General features: G+C 45.9%; 1 protein-coding gene and 1 long non-coding RNA gene across 35 annotated transcripts in view; one reads left to right on the top strand and one right to left on the bottom strand.

Annotated features, from left to right (window-relative positions):
• The window catches only part of Clip1 (CAP-GLY domain containing linker protein 1), a 107,247-nt gene extending 81,434 nt beyond the window's left edge, over positions 1–25,813 (bottom strand). For 19 of the 34 annotated variants that reach the window (XM_008769251.4, XM_008769257.4, XM_063271639.1 and 16 more), the window contains exon 1: positions 25,397–25,536. The gene's annotated coding sequence lies outside the window, so the exon portion shown is untranslated. Of the gene's footprint in view, positions 1–1,570; positions 1,729–2,502; positions 2,588–6,623; positions 12,534–25,396; positions 25,537–25,686 lie in introns of those variants that run through there. The other 15 variants (XM_063271619.1, XM_063271621.1, XM_063271624.1 and 12 more) reach the window with 5 other exon arrangements.
• LOC134481295 (uncharacterized) lies at positions 2,594–3,773 on the top strand. Its single transcript, XR_010056764.1, has 2 exons — positions 2,594–2,766; positions 3,534–3,773. It is a non-coding gene; the product is annotated as an uncharacterized LOC134481295 (long non-coding RNA).
• Positions 25,814–26,473: the final 660 nt, after the last annotated feature.

Below are 26,473 nucleotides of genomic sequence, written 5' to 3'. Positions count from 1 at the left end.
AAAACAAAAACAAAAGCAAAACCTATGGAACCCCAGTAATTACTACCTCTCAAAGTCTGGAGGAGAGGTTAGTGTTACCCAACATTTTATGCAAAGCACAAAAAGTTGTCACTGGTCTAGCAGCCAAGAAACCCCCATTTCAAGGCACTTCTGGGGCTGCTCCCTTCGCTCAGACTTGTCACCATGTAACCATCTTAACAACCACTCAAGGAGATCTTCTAAAGGGACGTTCAAAACCAAAAGCCAGCTCTATTCTCCCTACTTAAAAATACCTGCAAAATACAGAGATACCTTTCATGGGGGAAAAAAAAAAAGTTGATCTAGGGCTGGAATGATGGCAGCAGGACACTGGCTGCTCTTGCAGAGGGCCTGGGTTCAGTTCCAAGGACTCACATAGTTCTAACTCTAGTTCCAGGCAAGACCTTTTCTTCTGATTTCCACGGCCATGGGGCACACATTTTAAAATATTCTTTTAAAATAATATTCTAAATATTGCGGTAAAAATTCACCCCCACTTGGTAATTTCAGGGTCTCTGCTTGCTTCCTGTTTTTAAGTCTCACATGACCCTGCACTTGGTATGTAGTGAAAGCTGGTTGGAACTCCCCATCTTCCTCATCTGATTCAAATTTCTTCATGTGATTTCAAATTTCTCCAATCTGTGTGTATGTTAGCTCATTCCTAAAATCTGCATGTTTAAGAAAACAGGAACACGTGACTGAGAAAAATAAGGGAGCATGTAGGACAGTGCTGTGAAAACGGTCCACCAGACACGGTGACACATGCTCATACGCCCAGCACTGAGGACACTGACATACAGTTCCCATTTCTTTTTTTTTTTTTTTTTTAAGATTTATTTTATGTCTGTGAGTACACTGTCACTGTCTTCAGACACACCAGAAGAGGGCATTGGATCCCATTACAGATGGTTGGGAGCCACCATGTGGTTGCTGGGATTTGAACTCAGGACCTCTGGAAGAGCAGTCAGGTGCTCTTAACCGCTGAGCCATCTCTCCAGCCCCCAGTTCCCATTTCAAAACACAAAAGCACCATCCAGAGCTACACAGAAACACACACCCCATCACATACACACATACATACACTCATTCACACACATGTAGCCATGCATGCACACACGCACATACACGCAAAGCATAGTGTCACAAGCCTATAATACAAACACTTAGGGAACAAAAACAGGAAAATCATGAGTTCAAGGTCAGCCTGGGAAATATATCAAATTCAAAGTCAGCCATGGGGGGCTGGAGAGATGGCTCAGTGGTTAAGAGCACCGACTGCTCTTCCAGAGGTCCTGAGTTCAATTCACAGCAACCACATGGTGGCTCACAACCATCTGTAATGGGGTCTGATGCCCTCTTCCGGTGTGTCTGAAGACAGCGACAGTGTATTTATATATAATAAATAAATAAGGAAGTAAGTAAGTAAATAAATCTTTGAAAAAAAAATCAGCCATGACTATGAGACCCTGTCTCAAAACCAGAAATAGACTTACTTAGGGACAGGCTCTTAATTCCTCACTTAGAGTCAAACACTCAAGATGCCCAGACTTACTTCCTCCTCCACCTTTGCTTTTGTTTGTTTGTTGAGACAGTGTCTTTCAGTTGTGTAGTTCTGGCTGTTATGGTTCTTGCTACATAGATCAGAGATCCACCTGACTCTGCCTCCCGGGCGATGGAATTTAAGGCATGCACTGCCACATTCGGCCCCTACTGTACTTAAATAAAATATAGTAGTGACAATGTCTCAAGGGCTGGTTTCTGGCTTTATATAGTGCTAGTGACCACACCTAGATACTTGAGCACGAAGGGTAGGCATTCTAGCGATGAGACACTTGCTCAAACCTCACGAGACTTTTGTTTGCTGACAGAACAAGGGAAAAGGTGGGTGCCTGTAATCCCAGCACTGGAGAAGGAATGGCTCAAGTTTGAGACCACCCTGAACTGCCTATGGAGTTGCAAGGCAGCCAGAGTAAGACTAAGAAAATCCAATGTTAATGTTCAGGGACTTCCTTCTGCATGAGCTCACACAGGCTCTCCCGGCTCCAGCTGTAAAGCGAGACCGAACGCTGACAACTCAACTGGGACCTGAACTTAAGTGTGGATCATAAATTATTTATACTCCCAATGATTAGATCTAACCATTCCAAATCATTGTCTGGTGCTCCAGACACATTTTCACAGAACTGAAAATGTTATGTGTGTTTGTGAAGGAATTTGACAACAAATTACATAACAGCACTGACTACCTGCACAGCCACTCGGAGCAAAAAAAAAAAAAAAACACACTGTTGCCCCTCTTCTAAGCGGTCTGCTTTTCACTCTCCTGCCAAGGATAGCCGCAATGATTCCCTTACTATTATATAATTCTTCCAACTGTGCAATTTAAATACACACAGATAAAATCAGAGAGACCGGTGTCTACATTTTATCTATAGAACTGTAGAAAAGTCAACTCAAATCAGCTAATGGAGGACAAATGGGTACCTCATGGTGTCTATGGAATCAGGCCAGGCCTCAGCTTACATCTTCCCAGAAGCTAAGCAACATTTGAACCATCTGGCTGTGAGGTCACAGGTGACCTCACAAGTGGGAATTCTGACTGTTGGTAAGCCTCTCCAGCCTCACGACTTTAAAGATGGAAACAGAGGGGGTTCCATAGTCCTGAATGCAGAGCTGATGCCAGCGGGATATATCCTCTTCCCACGGGACAGCAGTGCCTTCCACTGCCCAGGGGCAGAAGCAACACAGGTGAGCGTGCACACACACATACACATGTGCACACAGAGAGAGAGAGAGAGAGAGAGAGAGAGAGACACCACACACACACGCACGCCAAGAGCTCAACACCAGCAACAATGCAAGGACGCATCCTTCCAGTCTGCACATTGTTATTTTGGTTCAGCTACAGACACAGTTTTCTTTTGTGGCCTGAAAACTTAGGCTACCATGAAGAATTCTGAAAATTGAGTAGGAAGTAAATCTCGAGCTTAGAGTAACTGCTGCCCTTTCGCTGCCACTCTGGCACACTGAGAAGCCACCAGCCCTAATATTCTGTTTACCAAGCAAGTGGAGTGAAGGTTAAAATGTGGAAGGAGTTCATTTTTAAAATGCCACAAGTTCCTGCGGCCTCCCTGCGGCTCTGGAATATCAGATCTTGGGGAAGAAGGCAAAGCGGCCAGCCGCTTACTGTGTTCCCTTCTTCTACTTTTAGAAGTATAAAGGTAATACATATGTTTCCCTTTTTGTTTTATCTTATGATTTTTTTCCCTAAGGGTTTCATCTGGAATTCTCTATACTTTGTAACACAGGCTATCCTCAAACTCACACCCTCCTTCCAGACTCCGGGGATTATAGGTGTGACCCACTGCACCCCATGCACATTGCATTTTTTTTTTAATTCTTTCTGCACAGAGCGAACCTAGAACACACAGAACACAACCATTGAACTAATGAACCCCCAGTTCTGAAATTTTCATTTTAGTTTTTCCCTCTTGCCCTCTCTCTTTCTCCCTAAGAACTCGTGTAGCAGGGCTGGAAAGACAGCTCTAATAGTTGACAGCACTGGCAGCTCTCCCAGAGCACCCAGGTTCAATTCCCAGCAACCACGGCAACTCGCAGCCATCTTTAACTCCAGGCGCATGGGATCCGATAACATCTTCTGGCCTCTGCATTCACTGCACAGATGTGGTGCACAGGCATATGTGCAGGGAAAACACTAATTAAAATAAAAACAAATGAGTCTTTTAAGAGGTCAAGGCTGGCTCAAACTTCTGTGTAACCAGGGATGACGGTAAACTTCTGATCCTTTCACCTCCCTGCCTGAGTGCTACAACTGTACATGTGCACCACCACCACCACCACCACGATCCATTTACTGTCTCCTTTTAGACTTATTTTATGTGCATTTGCCTGCATGTATGTGTGTGCTCCACATGCCCCTCCTGCCGGGTGCCTGAGGAGGTAAGAGGAGAATGTCGGATTCCCTGAAACTAAAAAACAGACTTCTTCAAGTTGACTTCTCACCTCCAAACATGTGCCTAGCATGTGCATGAGCACGTTAAAAAAAAAAAAAAAAGTGCAGTCGATATACAATTAACATAGAAAAATACAATTAACATTGTCCTCATATTTCTTTGAAATCAACTGCATACCTCTGTTTACAACACATTCCAATCTGCTATGTTTCAACTGCTCAAGACTCGTGTGAGCCGAGCCCAGGACAGGACTGAAGACAAAGCAAGATCAATGGGCACGCCCTGAGCCAGCACCTGGCCTGGCCATTCACAGGCCTAGTCCTCCTCTTCCCCTTCCTCCTCCTCTCCCTCCTCTTCCTCCTCCCCTTCCTCCTCCTCCTCCTCTCCCTCCTCCTCCTCCTCCTCCTCTCCCTCCTCTTCCTCCTCCTCCTCTCCCTCCTCTTCCTCCTCCTCCTCTCCCTCCTCTCCCTCCCCTTCCTCCTCCCCCTCCTCTTCCTCCTCCCCTTCCTCCTCCTCCTCCTCTTCTTCCTCCTCTTCCTCCTCCTCTTCTTCCTCCTCTTCCTCTTCCTCCCCTTCCTCCTCCTCCTCCTCCTCCTCCTCCTCCTCCTCCTCCTCCTCCTCCCTGCACTCAGACCACTTTTCCCAGCTTCCTTAGCAGTTTAGGCAACCCTGACTAAATTCTAGCCAACAGAATTAGAGAAGCAAGGGAGCAGTGTGGCACTTCTAGGCCTGGACCACATACAACGCCACAACCTCTGTCCCTCTGATGGCTTGAAAGAGACGAGCCCAGCACCCCTGGAAGCACTGGGTGGTGACGGCAGAGCAGTGGCACAGGAGAGACCGGCACTTTGAATCACTGCTCTCCACCCTGCTCTCAGTGTCTCTATCCTGAATTGGGGACATAGCTCGGTCACAGAGTATCCCCATATACGTGAAGCGGCACATAAACTGGGTAGCAGGCGCCTATGATTCCAGCACCTGATGGGAAGAGGAGGGAGAGGCAGGGAAATCAGTTTAGGTCATCCCTCAGCTACACAGCGTGTTCGAGACAAGGATACATAGTGAGACCCTGTCTACATGAGTAAACAGAGAGAGAAAGGAAGGGGAAAAATGATTTGAAAAGCACAAAACTATGAAAGTATTCTATTTTCAATAAAGCAAAAAAGGCATCTACTTTCGAGAGCAAGATATATGTAAAAGTCATGCAACCTGGATTGCCGACATGAATAATGGGCTGCTTTCTGTTCAGACTGGGAAATGGTACTATTCCCTCTATTTTCCTGCCTGAAATTTTTCATGATTAAAAGGTTTTATTATATAAGATATACCTATTTTAGAAAAATCAGCCTCCCCCATTCTCTGTGACTTGATACCATAAAAAAGAAGCTAAGAAATTTACAATTCATCAAAACAGTTCCCCAAAGAAGAATGAAGTAACTTATGCTCAAATTTAAAAAAAAAAAATCCTGTTTTGAATTTTTTCCAGATTTCTAATTTTCTTTATGTTTGGTGTTTTGCCGGCGTGTCTGTGTGTACACCTTGTGCATCTTGATGCCTGAGAAAGTCAAAAGAAGGTGTCAGAGTCCCTGGGACTAGAGTCATACACAGTCACAAGTCACCATGTGGGTGCTGGGAACTGAACCCAGGTCCTCTGCAAGAGCAACAAGGTTAAGACCTCAAGGCCATCACTCCAGCTCTCCCCAAAAGAATAATCTTCCTTTTGAAACAGGACCTTCCTATGTAGTTCAGGCTACCCTTGCATTCTCAGCAATCCAGAGTGCTGGGAGGGTAGATATCCACCGCCACACCCGAGTTGAGGACCAGACAAGGCTCTGAGCATGCTAGGCCATCCCTCTGCCAATCAGACCACAGCCCTAGCCTCAAACTCTTCTTTGCAAAATGCCATGCCTCAAACTAGGCATGGGTGTCTCACACCTGTAATCCCAGCACACAGGAGGCTCAAGAGTTCAAGGCCAGACTTAATATTAAATTCAAGGCCAGCCTGGGCTACTGGAAGGCCTATCCTAGAAACAAAACAAAAAACCCAAACAAAGTCTTGACTCAAAAAAAATAAAATAAAATAAAATATAACCAGCCAGACTAAGAAATGAGACACGTGGGTTCTATCTCAGCTAACCGACCCAGAATAATTTATCTAACCCTTACCAGATTGCAGCACTGTCATTTATAACTTGAGGCTGCTGATCAATAGTCATTTCTAATTCTTCCCTTTTGGGGTTCTACTAATGGTTTCAGATCCCGGAAAGGGAAAGGATTCAAAAGTAAAAGGAAAGTGACTTTGGCTCTGTCTTTGCCAAAGTAAAACTCTGGCACTGGCATAAGATCACTTCTGTCCTGCTGTAGTTCCTGGCACTGCCCGTGCGTGCAGCGTGGACCACCCTCAGCAAACCACTCCACAGTTCAGCTCACTCTGTCTGTAAACTGAAAACATCTCTTCACTCTAAACGACAGATGTCTGGTGGGAGACAGAGGGCAGTTCAAGAGTTCGCAATGAATTTTACCTGCCAGGAAAGGGAATTTAAAATGTAGTGTCTGAAACCAGGCTGGGGTAGAAGCGGGAGTCTCACACCTGAGTCCAGCTGTGGGCAAACACAGGGCTCAGCCCCTTACCTGGAGACAGCTGCACTGGAAGATTCTGTCCTAAATGAGGACACTGCCTATGAACCGAGGCTCTGGGAGTGCCCGAGTGAGTCTAGCCGGAGAGAGGCCTGCTGATGATCTCACCACAGGCTCGACAGAAGTCACACTCTGTTCTAGTGCCATCTCCCTGGTCCGCGGCAGTCCACTCACCGCTTAGTCCTGTCCCCCAAGTCACGGTTATGTAAGTGTGGCTACACGGTTATGCTGTGTCACTTGCTGTCCCCCGCCCCCAATACAGAAGAGGCAATGTAACCTGAGCTGCTAGGCCATGGCCACTGAAAACACTGAGACAACACTGGGTTGCTTTCCAAACGCCCTGCATCCCACAGAAGAAAGGCAGTTTACTCCATCTGTTTCTCTTCTTTCCGTTTTGTTCACTCATATTGGAAAGACAGGACTGGGAGACATTGGTATGGCTTCTTTAGCTCCTGAGTGATTGACAAAGGTCAAGTATTTCCGTTTCATGGCAGACTGTCAAAACCCAATCTACAAGGGCATAGGTCAGCTTGGGGTCAACTTAACCATTTCACTTCCTGGCTGAACAGAGCCTGATCCCATGGGTGAGAGATTCAGGCTCAGGCCTGTCTCCCGTACGGGATCCTTTACATACCCCATCCACCCTCTACTGCCATACAAAGTCTGGGAGGTGGAGGGTCGAGTATTGGCTCTCAAAGAACAGAAGTGGGGACTGAGAGATGGCTGAGGAGTTGAAGGGTTAAAGAGTACTTACTGCTCGCAGAGGACTTGAGTTCAATTTCCTACGTGCAAGTCAGGCAACCAACTGTCCAGAACTCTAGCTCCAGGAGGCCCAATGTCTCTCAGCCTCCGAGAGCACCTGCACTCAGTACAAAGAAATTTTTTAAATAGAAACAAAAAGGGCTGGGTGTGGTGGCACACACCTCTAATCCCAACACAAAGGCAAAGGCAGACACAGAGATCTGTGAGTTCAAGGCCAGCCCAGCCTATGTAATGAGTTCCAGGACCACCAGAGCTCCAAGAGATCCTACCTCAGAACAATAAAAAAAACAAAGTAAAAATACAAGGTGTGACAGGCCAACAGTAATTGTGTCTCCAGAGTATTCTCCAGCCCAGAATTCTTTCCTTTTCTGAGCTGCTGGGGCCACTGGGCAATGCTCTGCCTGCTCAGGGACAAACCACAGTCCCAGTCTTGTTTGCATTTCTTTCAGTTGCTCATGGCCTGTCCTGCTTCCTGACAAATGTATAAGATCATCTGGTCCACAACAGATTTTCAAACTAAAGCATCAAGCAGAACGATGTCTTGCCTTATAAACCACTGAGGCAGCTGGTGACCTGGGTTTCTGAAGCCTCTTCTTAAAACTAGGCCAAGGGGTTGGGGATTTAGTCAGTGGTAGAGCTCTTGCCTAGAAAGCGCAAGGCCCTGGGTTCGGTCCTCAGCTCCGGAAAAAAAAGAAAGAGAAAAAAAAAAAAAAAAAAAAAAAAAAAAACTAGGCCAATGAAGCTATGAACAAACGATTCAATTACTACCTCCTGTGAGTGGTATTTGAACTGGCTGTACGTCTTAAATCAGATAATTACACCTGTTGACACTGCCGTACTTTATAGACTATCACTGTCCAAAAGCAAGACAAATAAGTAATTCTGGATTCTCTAGTAACCAGATCATTTGTTAAAAAGGAACATGTCCAGGCATGGCGATTTACACTTCAATCCAGGCAGAGACAGGCTAGGTTCAAGGCCAGCTTGGTCTACCTAGTAAGTTCTACGAAACCCAAGACTGCAGAAATGTTAAAAAGAAACACATAAATGTCATGTTTTAGCCCAATAAATCTAAGTTATCATTTCAAAACATAATCAAGGACCAACAAGATGGGATCAGTGAATAAAACACTTGCCAGCAACCCTAAGAACTTGAACTGGATCCCCAAAACTCACATGATAGAAGGAGAAAAAAACAGACTTCTACAGGTTGACGTCTCAGCTCCAAACATGTGCCTAGCATGTGCATGAGCACGTGAAGAAAAAGTGCACGATGTACAATTAACATTTTTCTCACACTTTGAAATCAACTGTATACTTCTGTTGACAACACATTCCAATCTGCTACGTTTCAATTGCTCAAAAGACTCTGCTAGCCATGCCCAGATACACACCTGTAATCACAGGCATGCGGGAAGCTGAGGCAAGAGGATTACTTAAATTAAGCGCTTGAGTTCAACACAGTAAGACTTCATCTTTAAAAAAATAAAAAATAAAAAACACACACATGGGGCTGGGGATTTAGCTCAGTGGTAGAGCGCTTGCCTAGCAAGCGCAAGGCCCTGGGTTCGGTCCCCAGCTCTGGAAAAAAAAAAAAACCACACACATACACATGTATGCAAAATTGACTAATTTAATTGTTCTTAAGACAAAATAAAGGAAAAAAGGAAAAAAGAAAACCCGATGCTCACAGTAAGAGGAACTTGGAACTATCTATCTGACAGGTGATACATAATGCATGAGGAGCCCTGACGGAAGCACAAGGCCCTGCCCAGTAAAACTGTCAGCTCAGCACTGAGTTTGAAAACACACCCACAAAAAACTCAAAGCAAAAGACAGAGTGAATTACAAATAAAAAATTTATTGAGTATGTCTCAAGATACAAGGATGAACCCCGTGAGTGAGTGAGCGAGTGAGTGAGTGAGCGAGTGAGTGAGCGAGTGAGTGAGTGAGGGGGTGAGAGGGTGAGCACAAGCCCTGGAAGCACTATTAGGTCAGCTTTCCTATCTTTCTAATCAGGAAAGCATGCAGCCAGGACTGTGCTATGACATGTGCCCAGGGTGGTGGCTCACATCTGCTTTCCCAGTCCTTGAAACGCTGAGGTAGTTAGATCCAACGTGAGGCCTGCCTTGTCTACAAGTATGAGACAGTCTCAAAGGAAAGAGACTTGGCTGCTGCAGAAGAAACCATAGAGGAGCTGGGCATAATCCCAGCGCTTGAGAGGCAAAGACAGGCAGAGGTTCAGGTTCAAGGCCAGCCTGCTCTATCTGGGAGTTCGGGGACAGCCAGGGCTATATAGAGAAACCCTGTCTCAACAAAAGCAAACAAGAGAGAAAGAAGAAAGGATCTATAGAAGATAAAGGTAAAAGAGCATGTCCAAAGTATCCATTATTCGTGTCTTTTTAATCTGCTCCCTCACTACCCCCGACTCTCACAGATTGCTTTTGACTTTATAACTATAACTTTGCCACTGTTAAGAACCATAATGTAGGGGTTGAGGATTTAGCTCAGTGGTAGAGCGCTTGCCTAGCAAGCACAAGGCCCTGGGTTCGGTCCCCAGCTCCAGAAAAAAAAAAAAAAAAAAAAGAACCATAATGTAAATATCTCTTTCTTGCTAGTCTTAGGTGACCCCTGTGAAAGGGTCATTCAACCACCACCCCTCAAGGGAATCGCCAACCACAGGTTGAGAACCACTGCTCTAGAAACTCCTGGACTTCCAAATGGAGACAGAATGATCCCCCTGTGCACACTTAGGCAGAGAAGCAAATAACATAACAGTGTGACAGGCCACTGTTTGTCACAACCACATTTTTGTGGCCCAGAAAGTAAAACCACAAGATACAGAGAGAGCAGAGTCTACAAGAGATAAAGTATCTGGATTTCAGCCATTGAGAACCATAATGAGTGACAGACAACAAGCCACCTTAAGCCACCATCTACTCTGATCTCTCCGAAGCTTGCTCCTTGAACAAGAGAAAATGTGTGGTGTCACTCACCACAATTAGAGCGCAGGCCATAAAAGAGCCACTGTTTGAAACCAGTGTAATAACCAGTGACATTGACCAAGGAGAAAGTAATGCTGGGTACTAGAGCCTGGATTTCAGCAGCAACTTAGGGGTGCTGAGGACCACAGAATAAAGTCTTAAATGTGGGTAGGATGGTCTTGATAGGATACAAAGGGATTTCTGTTCCCTTTAAAAAAGAAAAAAAACTTTATATGTAGTGTTTCTCCTCAGTGAATTTATGTATCATAAATGTAAGCCTGCAGAAGTCAGAAGAAGGTATTGGAGCCCCTGAAACTGGATTTATGGATGGTTGTAAGCTATCATGTGAGTACTGGGAACTGAACCTGGATCCTCTGCAAGAACAGCAAGTGAAGAACCATGCAGCCATCTCTCCAGCCATCATAGTTTGACTCTCTAGGTCTAGCAGAGCATTCCAAACTCGGGAGTTAAAAAATGATTACGCTGGGCATGATGTACACACCGACAGTCCCAGCACTTAGGAAGCAGGGGTAGAAGAATTATGAACTTGAAAATTGTTTTTATTAGCTGCAATGGTTTGAATAAGAATGGCCCCATAGGGGGCTGGGGATTTAGCTCAGTGGTAGAGCGCTTACCTAGGAAGTGCAAGGCCCTGGGTTCGGTCCCCAGCTCCGAAAAAAAGAACCAAAAAAAAAAAAGAATGGCCCCATAGGCTCATATATTTGAATATTTGGTCCCCAGTCAGTGGAACTGTTTGAGAAGGATGAGGAGGTGTGGCCTTGTTGAAGGAGGTGTGTCACTTGATGGCAGGCTTTGAAATTTCAAAAGACTTGGGCCATTCCTAGCTTTTCTCTCTTTGACTCCTATTTGTGGATGGAGATGTGGATCAAGTGGCTCTTAGCTGCTCCTACCACATGCCTTTGCTCATCCATCGTGAATCCTAGCCCTCTGAAACCATAAGCCCCAGATCATATGCTTTCTTTTATAAGTTGCCCTGGACATGGTGTCTTATCACAGGAATAGAAAGAGTACCTAAGACATGGGGATACATTGGTTTTATATATAATAATGGGTTCATTGTGATTTATACATACATATAATATTTCTTAACATTTGTTTCCTTTATTTTCTTACCTATTGGGGTAGGTGGAAATGTCTAAATGAGCGGACAACTTTCGGGAACTGGTTCTTTCCTCCACCTACAATATGGATCTGGGGACTGAGCTCAGGTTGTTAGGTTTGGCAATAAATGTTTTCACCCTTTAAGTCATTTGCCAAACCCCATAGAATGTATTTTGATCACAGTCATGGACCTCCAATACCCTCCCTTGTCCCCCTACAACTTGTCTACCTTCTCCTCTCATGGTGCGTGCGCGCGCGCACGTGCGTGTATGTGTGTGTGTGTGTGTGTGTGTGTGTGTGTGTGTGTGTGTGTGTGTGTGTTTGTGTGTGTTTCAATGGGTTTCACCAGGGTTGCTTACAGGAGTATTGGCCAGGGATTAAGTATTATGGGTTAAAAGCTTAAAGAGTTAAGAGACATGGGCACCTTACCAGTGGTTTTACCACTGAAGAAAATGTCTCTCATGAGATTCCCCTTCCCCAGTCACTATTAATCCTCAGGAGTAGATAAGACCTCAAGGGTCTCTCCCAGATCCAAGACAGGATCTCTCACTCTACCTAGAGCTCACTGATTTGGCTAGACTAGCTAGCCAGTAATCCCCAGGGATTCTCTTTTCTCCAGGCCCCTATCACCAGGATTGCAGGTAGGTGCCACCATGACTGGATTTACTTATTTGTTTGTTCAGTTTTTTTTTTTTTTTTTTTGAGGCAGGGTCTCTCTCTATATAGCCTTGGCTATCTTATAACTCACTCTTTAGACCAGGATGGCCTCAAACCCACAGAGATCTACCTATCACTCCTAACCTTATCCCTAGATTTTCACATAGACCCTGGGTATCTGAGCCCAAGTTCAGATCAACATGCTTATGCAAACTCATCATTGGCTGAACCATCTAAATAGCCTGGGAGCCAGCTTTAAAAAGATTTGTGTCGGGGTTGGGGATTTAGCTCAGTGGTAGAGCGCTTGCCTAGGAAGCACAAGGCCCTGGGTTCGGTCCCCAGCTCCGAAAAAAAAAAAAAAAAAAAAGATATTAAAAAGATTTGTGTGTGTGTGTGTGTGTCTGTGTGTCTGTGTGTCTGTGTGTATGTATGTGTGAGAGAGAGACAGAAACAGAGACACAGAGACAGATAGACAGAGAGTTGTGTGCCTGTGGTGTGCCTTTGTGAGTGCATGTACATAAGTGTGTGAGTACACGTACCTACACATGAGTGTGCAGAGAGGCCAAATCAGGTTATCTAAGGGTTTTGTCTTTTGCTCTCTGATCTAACTGCCTTGGACGCTGTCTCTCACAAAACTACAAGTTTGCTGTTTCAGGTAGGCTGGCTGCCAGCTAGCTCGTGGGATCCAGCCGTCTTCACCCCCAGTGTTGGAGTCGCGGGCCCGTGCAGCGATGTCGAGCTTTTTGTATTTGAGCTGAGGGCTTCACGTTTGCACAAGTGCTCTCACCCACTGAGCCAGCTCCCCAGCTTGCTCTGCTGAGACAGAGTCTTATGGAGCCCAAGCAGACATGGAGCCACCTAAACGTCTGCTTCTCCCGCCTCCATCACCGAGCGTTTAGATTACAGCCATGCGCCACCACGCCCTACTCAAACACAACAGTGACTTTCGGGCTAAGGAGCTAAGATCCCTCAGCAGGTAAAGGTGTTTGCCATACAAGCACAGTGACCTGAGTAAAATCCACCAGAAACTACATAAAGCCAGGGGTCCCAGGGCTACTACAAGGAGACGGAGGCACAAACAGAGTCCCTGGCAGCTCACTCATTCATAGTGTAGAAAACAGAGACCCTTTTCTCAAACAATGGGGACACGCGCACGCACGCACACACACACACACACACACACACAACAACAACAACAACAATAACAACAACAACTTTAACCATGGTGCAGCATGTCCACTGTCCATATCTCCATTTAGTTCTGTATCTTTCCACGTTTCCTTCAATGTCTTACTTAACTCACCCTAGCGAGAGAGCCAGGAGTCAGAGGAAAAGGACCCATAACTGTATGTAAAAGCATGTTCCCTTACTGTCTTCATTTGAAAGCTGAACAGTCCTGCTAATCTGGGAGCAGTGTGTCATGATATCAGATAGGTTACAAAACACTTAGTGACTAGGAAGGCCATGCAGGCCACTGTTATGGACAGACACGGATACTTCCTTACCCACCTACATCCCCTATGAAAGCCAAACAGCATCCTGTCACCTCTGAATGGCACCAACTGCTGTTCTCACCCTGGATTCATGAGCAAGGAACTCACAGAAGTGCCTTAGTCAATAAAATACCCCCATAAGGTCAGGAACCGTCTCTCCGTGTTGTCTTCTGTTAACTAACCTAACGTAGTTTGCTGTCTACTGCTGTGATAAACCATAACCAAAAGCAACGTGGGGAGAAAAGGGCTTATTAACTCACGGCTTCCCATCCATCACCAGGATAATCCAAAGCAGGGACTGAAGCAGAGGCCATGGAGGAGTGCTGCTCACCCGCTTGCTCCTCGTGGCTTGCTTCCTTATACCACATCACCTCTTGCCCAGGGATGGCACTACTCAGCCGGCTGAGCCCTTCTACATCAATCATTAAGAAAGAAAATGCCGGGGCTGGGGATTTAGCTCAGTGGTAGAGCGTTTACCTAGGAAGCGCAAGGCCCTGGGTTCGGTCCCCAGCTCCGAAAAAAAAAAAAGAACCAAAAAAAAAAAAAGAACCAAAAAAAAAAAAAAGAACCAAAAAAGAAAGAAAGAAAAGAAAGAAAGAGAGAAAGAAAAGAAAGAAAGAAAGAAAGAAAGAAAGAAAGAAAGGAAGAAAGAAAGAAAATTCCGGGGGCTGGAGAGATGGCTCAGTGGTTAAGAGCACCGACTGCTCATCCAGAGGTCCTGAGTTCAAATCCCAGCAACCACATGGTGGTTCCCAACCATCTATAATGAGATCTGATGCCCTCTTCTGGTGTGTCTGAACAGCTACAGTGTACTTACATATAATTAATGAATAAATCTTTAAATAAATAAGAAAGAAAGAAAGAAAGAAAGAGAAAAGAAAGAAAGAAAATGCCCTACAGACTTGCCTCAGACAATGTGATGAAGGCATTTTCTCCACTGAGGTTCCTCTTTCCAAATGACCCTAGCCTGTGTCAACTTGACACAAAACCAACCAGGACACTGACATAGAACTGCTAGACCTGCTCCTGTTGACTCTTCTCTACTTACGTATTTAGGAATATTTTAAACACAGTCTCAAAGGCGAGGTCTCCCTAACCCTAGCTGAAACTCATCGAGATCCGCCTGCCTCTGCTTCCCGAGTCCCGGGATTAAAGGCTTATACCACCACACGTGCCCCTCTGAACCTTTTTTAGAAGTCCACACTCAGTCAGGGAGGTAGCCCATTGGTAGCTGGAGTGCTTGCCTAGAATGAGCAACACCCTGGGTTCCATTTCCAGTACTGGAAAAAGAAAAGCGGAAGAATGAAAGGGATAGACTCAAGCAGTCTTAAAGTTAACAAGTTGAAAAGGCAAGCCACTTCTCTCTAGCAAGAGCCAGGAACAAAAGATGACAGCAAACAGAGCAGTCACTATTCAAATGATCAGCGGGGAGAAGCCAGCTTAGACACTCAGGGACCAAAGTAGGCCAGTGAGAGTCGGAAAATTAACTGGCTCCTTAATTCAAAAGGTGTTACAAGGGAGACTTACTTCCGGTTTCTAACCGACCAAGCCTTTACGGAGCAATCTGTACATTTCTTTTCTTTTTTTTTTTTTTTCTTTTCTTTTTTCTGGAGCTGGGGACCGAACCCAGGGCCTTGCGCTTGCTAGGCAAATGCTCTACCACTGAGCTAAATCCCCAACCCCACGGAGCAATCTGTAAAACCAACCTGTCAGCATTAAGTGTCGGTTTGACAGTATCATACAATAACACGCCGACAGTGAATTGAAAGGTTTACAGCATCTTTTCGGAAAAGCCGGAAGTTGATATAATCCTCTGAAAAATTAAGTCACGCTTGAAAATTATATGGTTTGAAAATTTAGCATGTATGACACAGTACAAAGTACAAATTGTACCCAGAGTGTTTTTTTTTAAAGGGAGGGGAAGAGAGAGACAGAGACAGAGAGAGTGCAGCCAACCCGGGCCGAGGGCTGTGTCACTAGCCAGTGTTTATTTAAAGAGGAATTCTGAGTGAGCTTTGATGCAACTGCCCGAGATTATGAGTATCTGCTAGGCTCACTGGAACTTGGACGTCTGTTCTTATGACTTACATACACGAAACAGCCTCCCAGACACAGAAAGCTACATGAGTGGATCTACTTCATTCATTTACACAGAACTCTACAAAATTCACGTGGTTTTATAATTAACTGCTCGGAAACATCTTTAAGGAGACCAAATTACCAGCTCCGGTGGGTATCTCCCAGAAGAACTTATTAGGTCAGCAGCAGTCAACTATACTAATGTGTAAAGGGGAACAATATGCTTAATATAGCAACATAAAATTTGAGCCTCCCTCAGAAGAGACCTCAGTGATCTAGTTCACCTCACTCACTTTACCACTGAGGAGACCGACTCTAAACATGTGATCGCTCGTTACTATCAGTCTGTGACTAAACTCGTCTCTAGTTAGACTCCTGACCCTGAAGCTTCCTGGAGAACTCATCTCTGATCTGTCATATAGAGCGGGGAGGTGAGAGGAGTCATTTCAGGTGCATTAAAATTGTCTTACTTTCCGATCTTCACAGAGCAGTAAAAGAAGGCACACTGCTCCTCCTTCATGGAGCGCATGGCCCACCCGTCCTCAGAGCAAGAGCGCGCCACCTGCTCAGAACAAGAAAGGAGCCCAGACAACTCAGAAGAATCAAGAACTTCCTCACTTTGGGTGTGTGATCCACTCTTTTAAAGGTGTTCTTGTTTTTACCTCAATTATAATACTTGCTGTGGGTCCTGAGAGCCAATGGCCAATGGGAAAAAAATAACATTTCCATGTTGTTAATACTGAAGAATGCAGACTTCAAAAGACGCCATCAGTCTACTGAATGCACTGAGCAGTCAGCCCAGATGCTGTCAGGGGGGACTATGAGTTGTTTTTTTCTTTTCTTTTTTTCGGAGCTGGGGACCGAACCCAGGGCCTTGCGCTTGCTAGGCAAGCGCTCTACCACTGAGCTAAATCCCCAACCCCATGAGTTGGTTTTATTTGGATTATAAGCCCCAAGTTCAGTTTTAGTGGTTTTATTTGGATTATAAGCCCCAAGTTCAGTTTTAGTCAGCCACAGATGTAGCTAACCTTCACTGCAGACACACATCAAGTTCACCAGACCTTAGGAAGAAACCTCCACCTTTAATTAAACTGTGAGAAGGAAACCTGGGGCGCATATACAAAAGAACCTGACAGTTGGCAAGGCACAAGTTCTGACAGGAGGAGCACAAGTTGCTGTTCCAAGTGGAACATTTAAGTCCTTGTAAACCCCAAATTCCCCACTGACAGACAAATGCTCATTAAAACGTGCCCTTTCAATCACGAAAGTCACTCCTACTCAAAACTAACTCTGTAAACATGGCAGGAAAAAGGCTTAATTTCTCAAACCAGGGTGCATCATGGTCTCCTGGTGCCACCTAAATGACAGAATAACTCTGCTAGTTGAAAGGCATCAAAGGAAGAGAGGAGCTCTGGCATTTACAGAGTTAACATCCAGTCTCCATTTACTCTACCCGGCAACTGTGAAGCAACTGTAATACAGATTTTATAGATGAGAGAACAAAGTCTTCCCCGGAATAACAGAACTGGAGTTTTTGGCTAGGAAAAGAATGGAGCTGGGCATGGTGGCACACACCTAGGACTCCAGACCTCAGCAGATCACTAGTTCAAAGATAACCTTGGCTTTGTACTGAGAATCTACCCTAAGGGGGTGGGAGTGCTAAGTAAGTGGCTCAAGCACTTAAGAGAATTATTGCTCTTCTAGAAGCCCCAAGATCGGTTCCCAGCACCCTCAGCAGACAGCTCGCAAACCACCTTAATTCCAGCTACAGTTAACACCCTCTTCTGGCCTCTTTAGGTGACGTGGGGCCGGCACACACACACACACACACACACACACACACACACACACACACACCCCTCACACACACACACAAGGACACTCACAAAAACATACACATAAATGAAAAACTAAATAACCCAAGTGTGGTGGTGCACACCTTTAATCCCAGCACTCAGGAGGCAGAGGCAGGGGGATCTCTGTGACTTCAAGACTAGTTTAGTCTATATAGCAAGTTTCATGCTAGCCAAAGCTATATGCAGTGAGACCTGGACTCAAAAAATAAATAAGAGAAAAAAGAGCTATTGCTGGGTATAATGGTACACACCTATAATCTCAGCTCTCAAGAGGCAACCACTGCAAGTTTGAGGCCAGCCAGGTCAACACAGTAAGTAGTAGGTCAGCCAAGTCTACATAGGAAGACCTATCCTCTTGGGTTGGGGGAAGGAAAATGACTAAATTCTTGCTCTTAACCTGCCTTCTATGAACAGGCAGGTTTCTCTGGAGCAGGGTTTGAACCTGTTTTTCTTTCCACTTATCTGGGCTAGTGCCTCCCATAGCAGATGCTCGATGAATGCCTGATGGATATATGAATAAAACAGTAGGGGACAAGCTGAAGATGGTGGCACATGCCTGTAATTCCAGCACTAAAGTGGCAGAGACAGTCTGGCTTACACACCAAGTTCTGGGGCAGCTTAGGCTACATAGTAAGAGTCTGGGGGGTTGGGGATTTAGCTCAGTGGTAGAGCGCTTGCCTAGCAAGCACAAGGCCCTGGGTTCGGTCCCCAGCTCCGAAAAAAAAGAAAAGAAAAAAAAAAAAAAAAAACTTCTGCTACCTAAGCACAAGGGCCTGAGTTCAGTCCCCAGAATCAATATTTAAAACAAGTAAAAAAGGAAGCATGGCATTGCGGTCCAATGACCCACACTTGCAATCTCAGAGGTGGAGAGACAGACAGGTAGATACTCAAGTCTCCTTGACTAGACAGCCTAGAATACTTGGTAAATTCAAGGCTAGTGAGAGCCCCTATTTCAAAAAAAAAAAAAAAAAATGGGGAAGAAGAGTGACATTTGAACAATAACAAGATTGAACTCTGACCTACACACACACACACACACACACACACACACACACACACACACACTCACCCCTCTAAGTAAGTAGTTGTTTTAAGCAGGGGAGGGCTAGAGAGATGGCTCAGTGGTTAAGAGTGCTTGCTGCTCTTCAGAGGACCTAGACTTGATTCATTCACATCTGGAAACTCCGTAACAGTTACAGGGGATCTGACCCCTACTTTCTGGCCTCTACGTCTCCAAGAATGTACATGGTGCACATATACGAACACTCAGACACGTAATAAAAACAAATCTTTTACTAAATAAAATACAAAACAACAACAGAAATAAGCTGTTTGAGGCTGAAGGGGTGGTTCAGAAGTCAATAGTGCTCTCTGCACGTGCAGAAAGAGCTGAGCTTGGTTCCAAAAACCAGAGTGACACCACCACTATCTAAAACTATAGCTTGACCAGATCCAATATCCTCCTCTGGCCTCTGCAGGCACTGCTCTTACATGCACAAATTCACACTTGGACACACATGTGCGCCCACACACACATATGTCTTTAAGTCTTAAACAAAAAAGTCTTCAAGGTGCCCGGCATGAAGCTCAGCACTACAGCACCTGCCTAGCATACAAGGTTCTGAATTCACTCTCCAGCCGTGCGCACACACACAAATACACTTTCAGGCTTTAACTGGATCTGTAGATGTGACCTAAAAAAAACAACAGGACTCTTGAGTTGACTGCTGTAACCAAATAAAGGCTGTTCACATTTTTGTTTGTTTGTTTCGTTTGGTTTTGATTTTGGTTTTTCAAGACAGGGTTTCTCTGTAAAGCCCTGACTATCCTAAAACGTGCTTTGTAGACCAGGCTGACCTCAAGCTCAGAAATCTGCCTGCCTCTGCCTCCCAAATGTTAGGATTAAAGGTGTGCGCCACCATTCATCAGCCTTTTCTTTTTCTTTTCCCTCTCTCTTTTTTAAAAGACAGGTTCTCACTATGTCAACTAAACTGGTCTAGAATTCACAGGGATCTGCCTGCCTCTGCCTCCTGGGCACTGGGATTAAAAGATTACAATACCATGTCCAGCTTTCAGATTGGTTTCTTTCCCCCAAAAAAAAGATTTCTAATAGCCCTACTATCAATTATTTTTTCCTGAAAAAGGAGGCAAATATTTCAAGATTCTTTGTGAACTAAAGAATGTGTAAGGCCAGAAAGATAGCTCAGTGGATAAGGCTCTATGGGCCAAGCCTAGTCACTCTAGTGACTGGCCTAGTCCTTCTTGTCCCTGGAAACCACATGGTGAAAGAGGAAAGCCTTCTCCTCTCTAGTGGTTTGAATGACGGTGTCTCCCATAGGCTCAGGTATTTGAACACTTGGTCCTCAGGTGATGCTGTCTGGGGAAGTGGTGCCACATCACCAGGGGTGAGCTTTGAGAGATACAGCCTCAGCCCACTTCCAGTTTGCTTCATGTCTGCCAGTGAAGATGTGATCTCTCAGCTTTGTCTGCTTCTGCCCCCTGCTGCCATGCCTCCTCTGCCACTATAGGCTCTCCCTCTGGAAGCAGAAGCCCAAACTCTTCTTTCTATAAGTTGACTTGCTCCTGCTCTTTTATCACAGCAACAATAACATAACTAACAAGTCCTCTGACCTCCACATTCATGCTGTGGCATGCACATGCGTGCGTTGAGAGAGAGAGCATGAGCGCACACACATGCACATGCACACACACGCACACGAACACGCACACAAAGGTAAAGTGAAACAAAATAAAAGTAATCTGTACAGTTGGGAAGGAAAAAAGCCAATCAGAGTTGCCTTTCTGCTATACATTAAACCCAAATTCCAGATGATTTGAACACCCTTGAACATCTGGATCCTTGGGCCCTTGGCTTCAAAAATAACATTGTAAATCAAGGACTGGTCCCTTCCAAGTGTCAAAAATGGGCAGCCTCTTCAACTGGGATTTAATCCAAGCTTAGAAATAAGTAAGCAAAGGAGAATAAAAACACCAAACTACCTAATTCAAGTTGGAAGCACCCAGAGCCATACGATTACATAAAACTTAAGGAAGCAAAATGCCTTGTCTCAGCCTCATGGAGATTCCTGAGAAGAGACACGAGAGACAGATGAGAACACAGGCTTCCCAACAGGGATTTTGTAACCAGACTATTTCCTCTTTTCAAGGACTTTGCAAAAAATACTTTTAAGATGTTGTTGCTGGACCACAATTAACAGACAATCAAAAAACAGACCCACCCGTTGAGTTACTGCGAATGGAATCTGTCCTAGAAGTGCCAGATGGAGACTTAAGGGGGGAAAGCTCTTTCCTAATTGTGGCCAAGATTCCTTGGTATTTCATGCCAGGTCCAGGATATTAACCCAGATGTCCTAGCCAAGTTCAAGGCTGGTTAAGTACAATCTGCCAACTTATTAAAAAAGCAGGGGGGGGGGATCCTTCTGTACCCTGATCGCAATCTGAAGAGGTCATTCTTCCCTAAAATTCCTGTACATTACCATCGTCAATGACTCCTTTAGAGAGAACTGTAATAAAAATGCCGCTTTAAAATGTACAGATTATTGCATTCCATCTATATTAGAGACATACCCTAGTGTTTATTTAAAATATATAAGATGCCATAACAAATCTTCCCTAAACAGCTATCTAAAATAATTCACATACACAGTATTACAGACACTGTTTTTCACTTAAGATGAGAATACTTATATAAAAGTTATGTTAAACTGGGTTTAAACCAGCAGAGCAGCGGTGGCACACACCTTTAATCCCAGCGCTGGGGAGGCCGAGGCAGGCAGATCTCTGAGTTCTAAGCCAGCCTAGTCTACAGAGTGAGTTTCAGGACAGACAGGTCTATACAGAGAAACTCTGTCTTGGGGGATAGGAAGGAACTAAGATTGAACCATGAAACTTTTGACACTAAAAAGTACATCTGGGAGAGAAACACTTATGAAGATAACATGACATAGACTCCTTGAGCTAAACAAAGACTTGGGTTGATGTACAAACATAGGAAAGTATTGGTTGGAGATTGCTCAATGGTTAAAAGCAATGGCTGTTCTTCCAGAGGATACTGGTTCAATTCCCAGCATCCAGCTTACAACCATCTAGCTCTAATCCTCTTCTGGCCTCCACATGTGCACAGCATGCACACGGTCCACAGATTACATGCAGGCAAAAAATCCATATACATAAAATAATTTTAATAGCAAAGTATAAAAGTATATACTCGACAGCAAGATGGTGCTGGCAACATAGAGGAAACTCTAGGCTTACTCTCTCATAGGTGTGTGCATGGAAGGGGTCAAGTCCATATCTTGGGCTAGCCAACTGACTTGACCAGCCACTGACCTTGTGTTCTGCACATTTATCAACTAACAAACTAGGCCTCAGTTCTTTGCATTCACTAGCAATGAGACTTTTAACTAGATAGTAAAGTTCTTTGAACTTTAACTCTCCCCTATTTTTAAAGCAAACTTGATCACAGCAGAAGTCCAGGCAGGGAGGTCAATGTTTATAACCCCAACTACTGCAGAGACTGAGGCGGGAGCTGAGCAGGGACAACACACAAGACCCCACCCACCCCCAAAAGCCAGGAATGATGGCTGCCACTTGGAATCCCAACACTCAGGAGGATAAGCCAGGAGGACTTGAGTTCAGGTTAGCACAAGGAAATCCTAGCTCAAAAACAGATAAATGGTGGTGGGGCAAGGGAGGGGGTGGGGGGATGTGCATAGAGCTGCCTGGTATATGGGAGAAGCCTGGGTTCAACCTCATCTGCAGGATGGATGGATGGATAGATAAATGGATGACATGTTAGATTATTCTGAGTCTTCCAGTGTTTTAACAAATATTTTCAGGATAACAGCCTGTAAGGTTTTAAATTATCTGCTCTCCAAGCTTCCAATATCGAGACCTTTGAGTTCTCTAGTCTCTCTTCCATATGATTCCCGTTCCCTTTAGGGACCAACACTCTCCAACTTCCTTTTCATCTATACTCAAATCACGTTCTCTGTGGGGTCTCTTGAAACGCTATCTGAAATTCCCATAACTTTAACCATGATTTACAAGACTTCATATTCCTTCTCTGGCTTATACATTTTTTCCTTACCATCAATGACATTCTAACATACAACATCACATATTTAATATGCTTATCGCCTGTCTTTCAAGTAGAAGAAAAGCACCAAGAGGACAAAAATTGGTCTCTCTATTCAGGGCTGTGTCCCTAGCATCCAGAAGGGCATGGGGCACAGGAGATGGCTCCATAAGTATCTGTGGTGTGTGTGACTATTGTATAGACCTCATTATACAGACAGACAGATGTACCACAGCTCCATAAACAGCCTTTGGCAGAACCATAACACTTCAACGATACTGAAAGAAATACAGGCGTGCCATGACTAACAACACTGTGTCTTGTGTTTGGGTTTTTTTTGTTTTTTTGGTTTTTTTTTTTTCATGTCAAAGAAAAACCCTAAGCCAAGCAGTGATGCCACGTGTCTTTAATCCCAGCACTTAGGAGACGGAAGCAAGCGGATCTCCCTGAGTTTGAAGCCAGCCTGGTCTACAGAGTAAATTCCAGGACAACTAAAGCCGTTCAAAGAGGTCCGGTCTTGAAAAACCAAAACTAAGAAAAAAATTAAAAATACTAATTTTTTAAAAGTATTAAATTGAGCTGGAGAGGTGGCTAAGTGGTTAAGAGCACTGACTGCTCTTCCAGAGGCCCTGAGTTCAAATCCCAGCAACCACATGGTAGCTCACAGCCATCTGTAATGGGATCCGATGCCCTCTTCTGGTGTGTCTGAAGACGGTGACAGTGTACTCCTAATACATTAAATAAATAAAATCTTTGAGAAAAAAAAAAAAGTATGAAATTCCTCAAAGACAAGAACCAGGTTGGCTTATTTTCATGTTCAACAAATGACTGAAAAAAAAAAAAAAACAAAAAAAAACCCAAACTGGCAAAATCCTCATGTTCAGAGATTCTACAAAAGTTCCCACCCAGTTTCAATGTTTACCTCTTTAATTCAGGCCTAGTAGGAAGCCTAACCGGCTTTCTCTGAACCTCAGCAAGGGTCCTAAGCTCTCAGGTGAGCAATCACCCACTTCCTACGCCTTCATAAGGTCCAGCCTCGCCTCTTACCATTGATTCACTGTCCTAACAAAATAACTAAGCAGACTGAAGTACAACTCCCGACAACAACACTTATTGGCTGACTCTGACCTTTCAATGCCCTCCCTGTAAAATGAGGTCGACAGCAACCTCCCTAGGTTGGATGAGTTACTCGAGATAAAAAACAAAAAACAAAAAAAAAAAACCAAAACAAAACAAAAAAAACACACTTGCCCAGAGCCTGGCTATAAGAAGCCCTCAATAAACCTTAATTGCTATTATTTCAAGAGGAAGAAAGGCCCCAAGGCTGAGGAACAACATACCTGAGGGTTCTTGCAAAAGATTATTATTAAACCTAGAAGCCAGAAATACTGATCTCCTGACTGGGAGCCACTGTTAGGAATAATAATCATAAAATCCTAGAATCAGAATCATCAAAGAGCCACAACATAAATATTAACAGAGCCCCATGCAGACAGGCACTGTCCTGGCCTAGAAGAGGAAGAGGCTAGGCTGCTGAAACACACACACACACAGACACACACACACAGACACACAAAAGAAAAAAAAAGAAAAGAAAAAATGAAATTACAGAATCATACCCACTGTCTTTATAAATAAATTAAATAAATAAGAAGAAAGTCATTGGCACGCAAGTTTTTGCAAAAAAAAAAAAAAAAAAAAAACCAAAAAAACAAAAAACAAAAAGCAAAAAAACCGGGTGTCCACATGGATTACAGACTTAACGTGTCATTTCTTCATACCCGAGAGGTGGGGCTGGGCAGGGAGGAAAGGGGGTGGTGCACGGTTTCTGCCAGATGGAAAAGCCACACGAAGTGGGGAGACTACGGGATTTCAGGGCAGGACTCCAGACACAAAATCCGATATTCTGCTGTTTTCCTCTAACAACGCCAAGACCTCCAGATTCGAGACACGCCACAAGGCTCTGCCTTTAAAATAGTCGTCCCCCCAACCCCCACCCCGAACAAGTGTCATCTGTCTTCCGCGCCAACCCCCGACCGCGCTGGCAGGTTCGGGTTACCGGGCGGCGGTGATTTCAGAGATCTGGCACCCCGGGTCGCCCTTCCACCTTCTCAGAGAATCCAGGGGGTCTGAAGGAAAACAAAAACCCGGGGCTCGAGCAGGCAGGGATGGGGCCAAGCCGGGCCCGGCCGAGGCCGAGAGACCCGGGGCAAGGGCGCCCTCCATGCCGGCTCGCGGACACCCGGCGTCCCGGGCCTGCCCGAGGAAGGCTCAGGTAGCGAGTGGCGGGCGGCGTCCAGGGCAACAGGTCGAACCAGACCCGCGGCCTCCACGAGCGACAGAGCGGTCCCCGGAACCTCCCCTCCAGAGCTGAGGAGGGGACGCGGGCTCCTCAGAGAGCCGCTCCCGAGGCGGCGCAGGGGCAAGGAGTCCACGCTCCATCTTGAGGCGGCGGGAGGAAGGCAAGGCCCGGGCCGCGGCTGGCAGGGCCGGACGCGCGCCGCTCGCAGCCAGCCTTCCTCACAGCCGCGCTCTCCTCGTGCCCTCCACCCTCACGGGTGCGTCCGCGTCTCTTCAGCCGCGGACCCGGTGCGTGGCGGGAGCTCGAGACGAGCTCCCCTCCCAGCGTCCCCCGGACCCCGGCGGCGGGAAGGAGCGGAGGGAGAGGAAGGGTGGGACGGCGAGGAAGGGGAGATCAGGCCCGCGCTTCGCTCACCGCCTGAGACGCCGTCGGTCGCCGTCACCTGCCTCCCAGTAGCAGCAGCAGCAGCAGCAGCCGCCGCGGCCGCCGCCTCCCGCCTCCCCGGCTCTTCGGCTCGGGGCGGGGAAGAGAACGTGACGCGCCGCCGCCGCGGGGCCGGGAGAAGACGCCGCGCCGCCCCTCCCCGCGCCCGGGCCGCTGCCGCCCGCGAGCTCCCCGCCGCCCCTTTGTCTTGCGTGCCCCCCTGCGAGCCCCTAAATCCTCCCGAGTCCACCGCGATAAGGAACAAGATGCCCGGGACCGACCGAGGGGCCTGCAGCCGCGGGTGCTTTGGCATTTCAGGCTTTCCCCTGTTTCCTAGCAAAGTGTGCCCAGAATTTGCAAGTCACCCCGGATGGCTACCCCGTCAACCGGACCGCAGCCTGGCGCTGGGATGGGGTAGGGTGCGGTTGGAGAAGGGGGGAGCTGATTGATTTCATTGACCTCCCCTTCCCGCCTAGAGCAGGGTGATAAATCCTTGGGCACAAATTGGAAGGGAGATGCCCATATGCAAGCTATGCTTGGGATAAACGGTCTCTGCTCTCCAGGAAAACACTGAGGGGTTAAAAAAAAAATCCTTTGAGACAAGCCCAGGGTTGCAGCCTGTTGGTAAGAAAAGCCTCTTTTATTCACCCCAGTCGTTTGGACGGAAGCCCAGGTTAATGTCCTGTCCGAGCTCCTCCCCAAGTAGGGATCCCCTTGAAAAGCTTTTGAAAGGGACTGGAGAGGACGCTGCAACAGCCGGCTCAGGGCTGCGGTAGCAGAGGGCGGCCAGCATTTCGCTCCCATGGACCATGGCAACCCCAGAAGTTTTGCAGTTCCCAGCAGAAATCTGCAGCTGTTGGAAGCCCAGGTTTCTGCAAGTGACTCATTGATGTAGAAGGAGCCACAGGCTTCCTCCTCCTTCCCAGTAGGAGTAAATATTCTGAAGGGTGACTTCCCTCGTTGACCTTTATTCAAAACATCATTGTGTCTGGACAAACAGGCACGCAGAGAGCCCAAGAAGGGAACTCACTGGAAATGCACGAAGTTATGAACAAACTAAATTTATCT

Source organism: Rattus norvegicus, chromosome 12 (genome assembly GCF_036323735.1).
Source record: "Rattus norvegicus strain BN/NHsdMcwi chromosome 12, GRCr8, whole genome shotgun sequence".
Lineage (NCBI taxonomy): Eukaryota > Metazoa > Chordata > Mammalia > Rodentia > Muridae > Rattus > Rattus norvegicus.
Note: the sequence above shows the minus strand (reverse complement) of the source record. Positions and strands in the feature narration are given on the sequence as shown.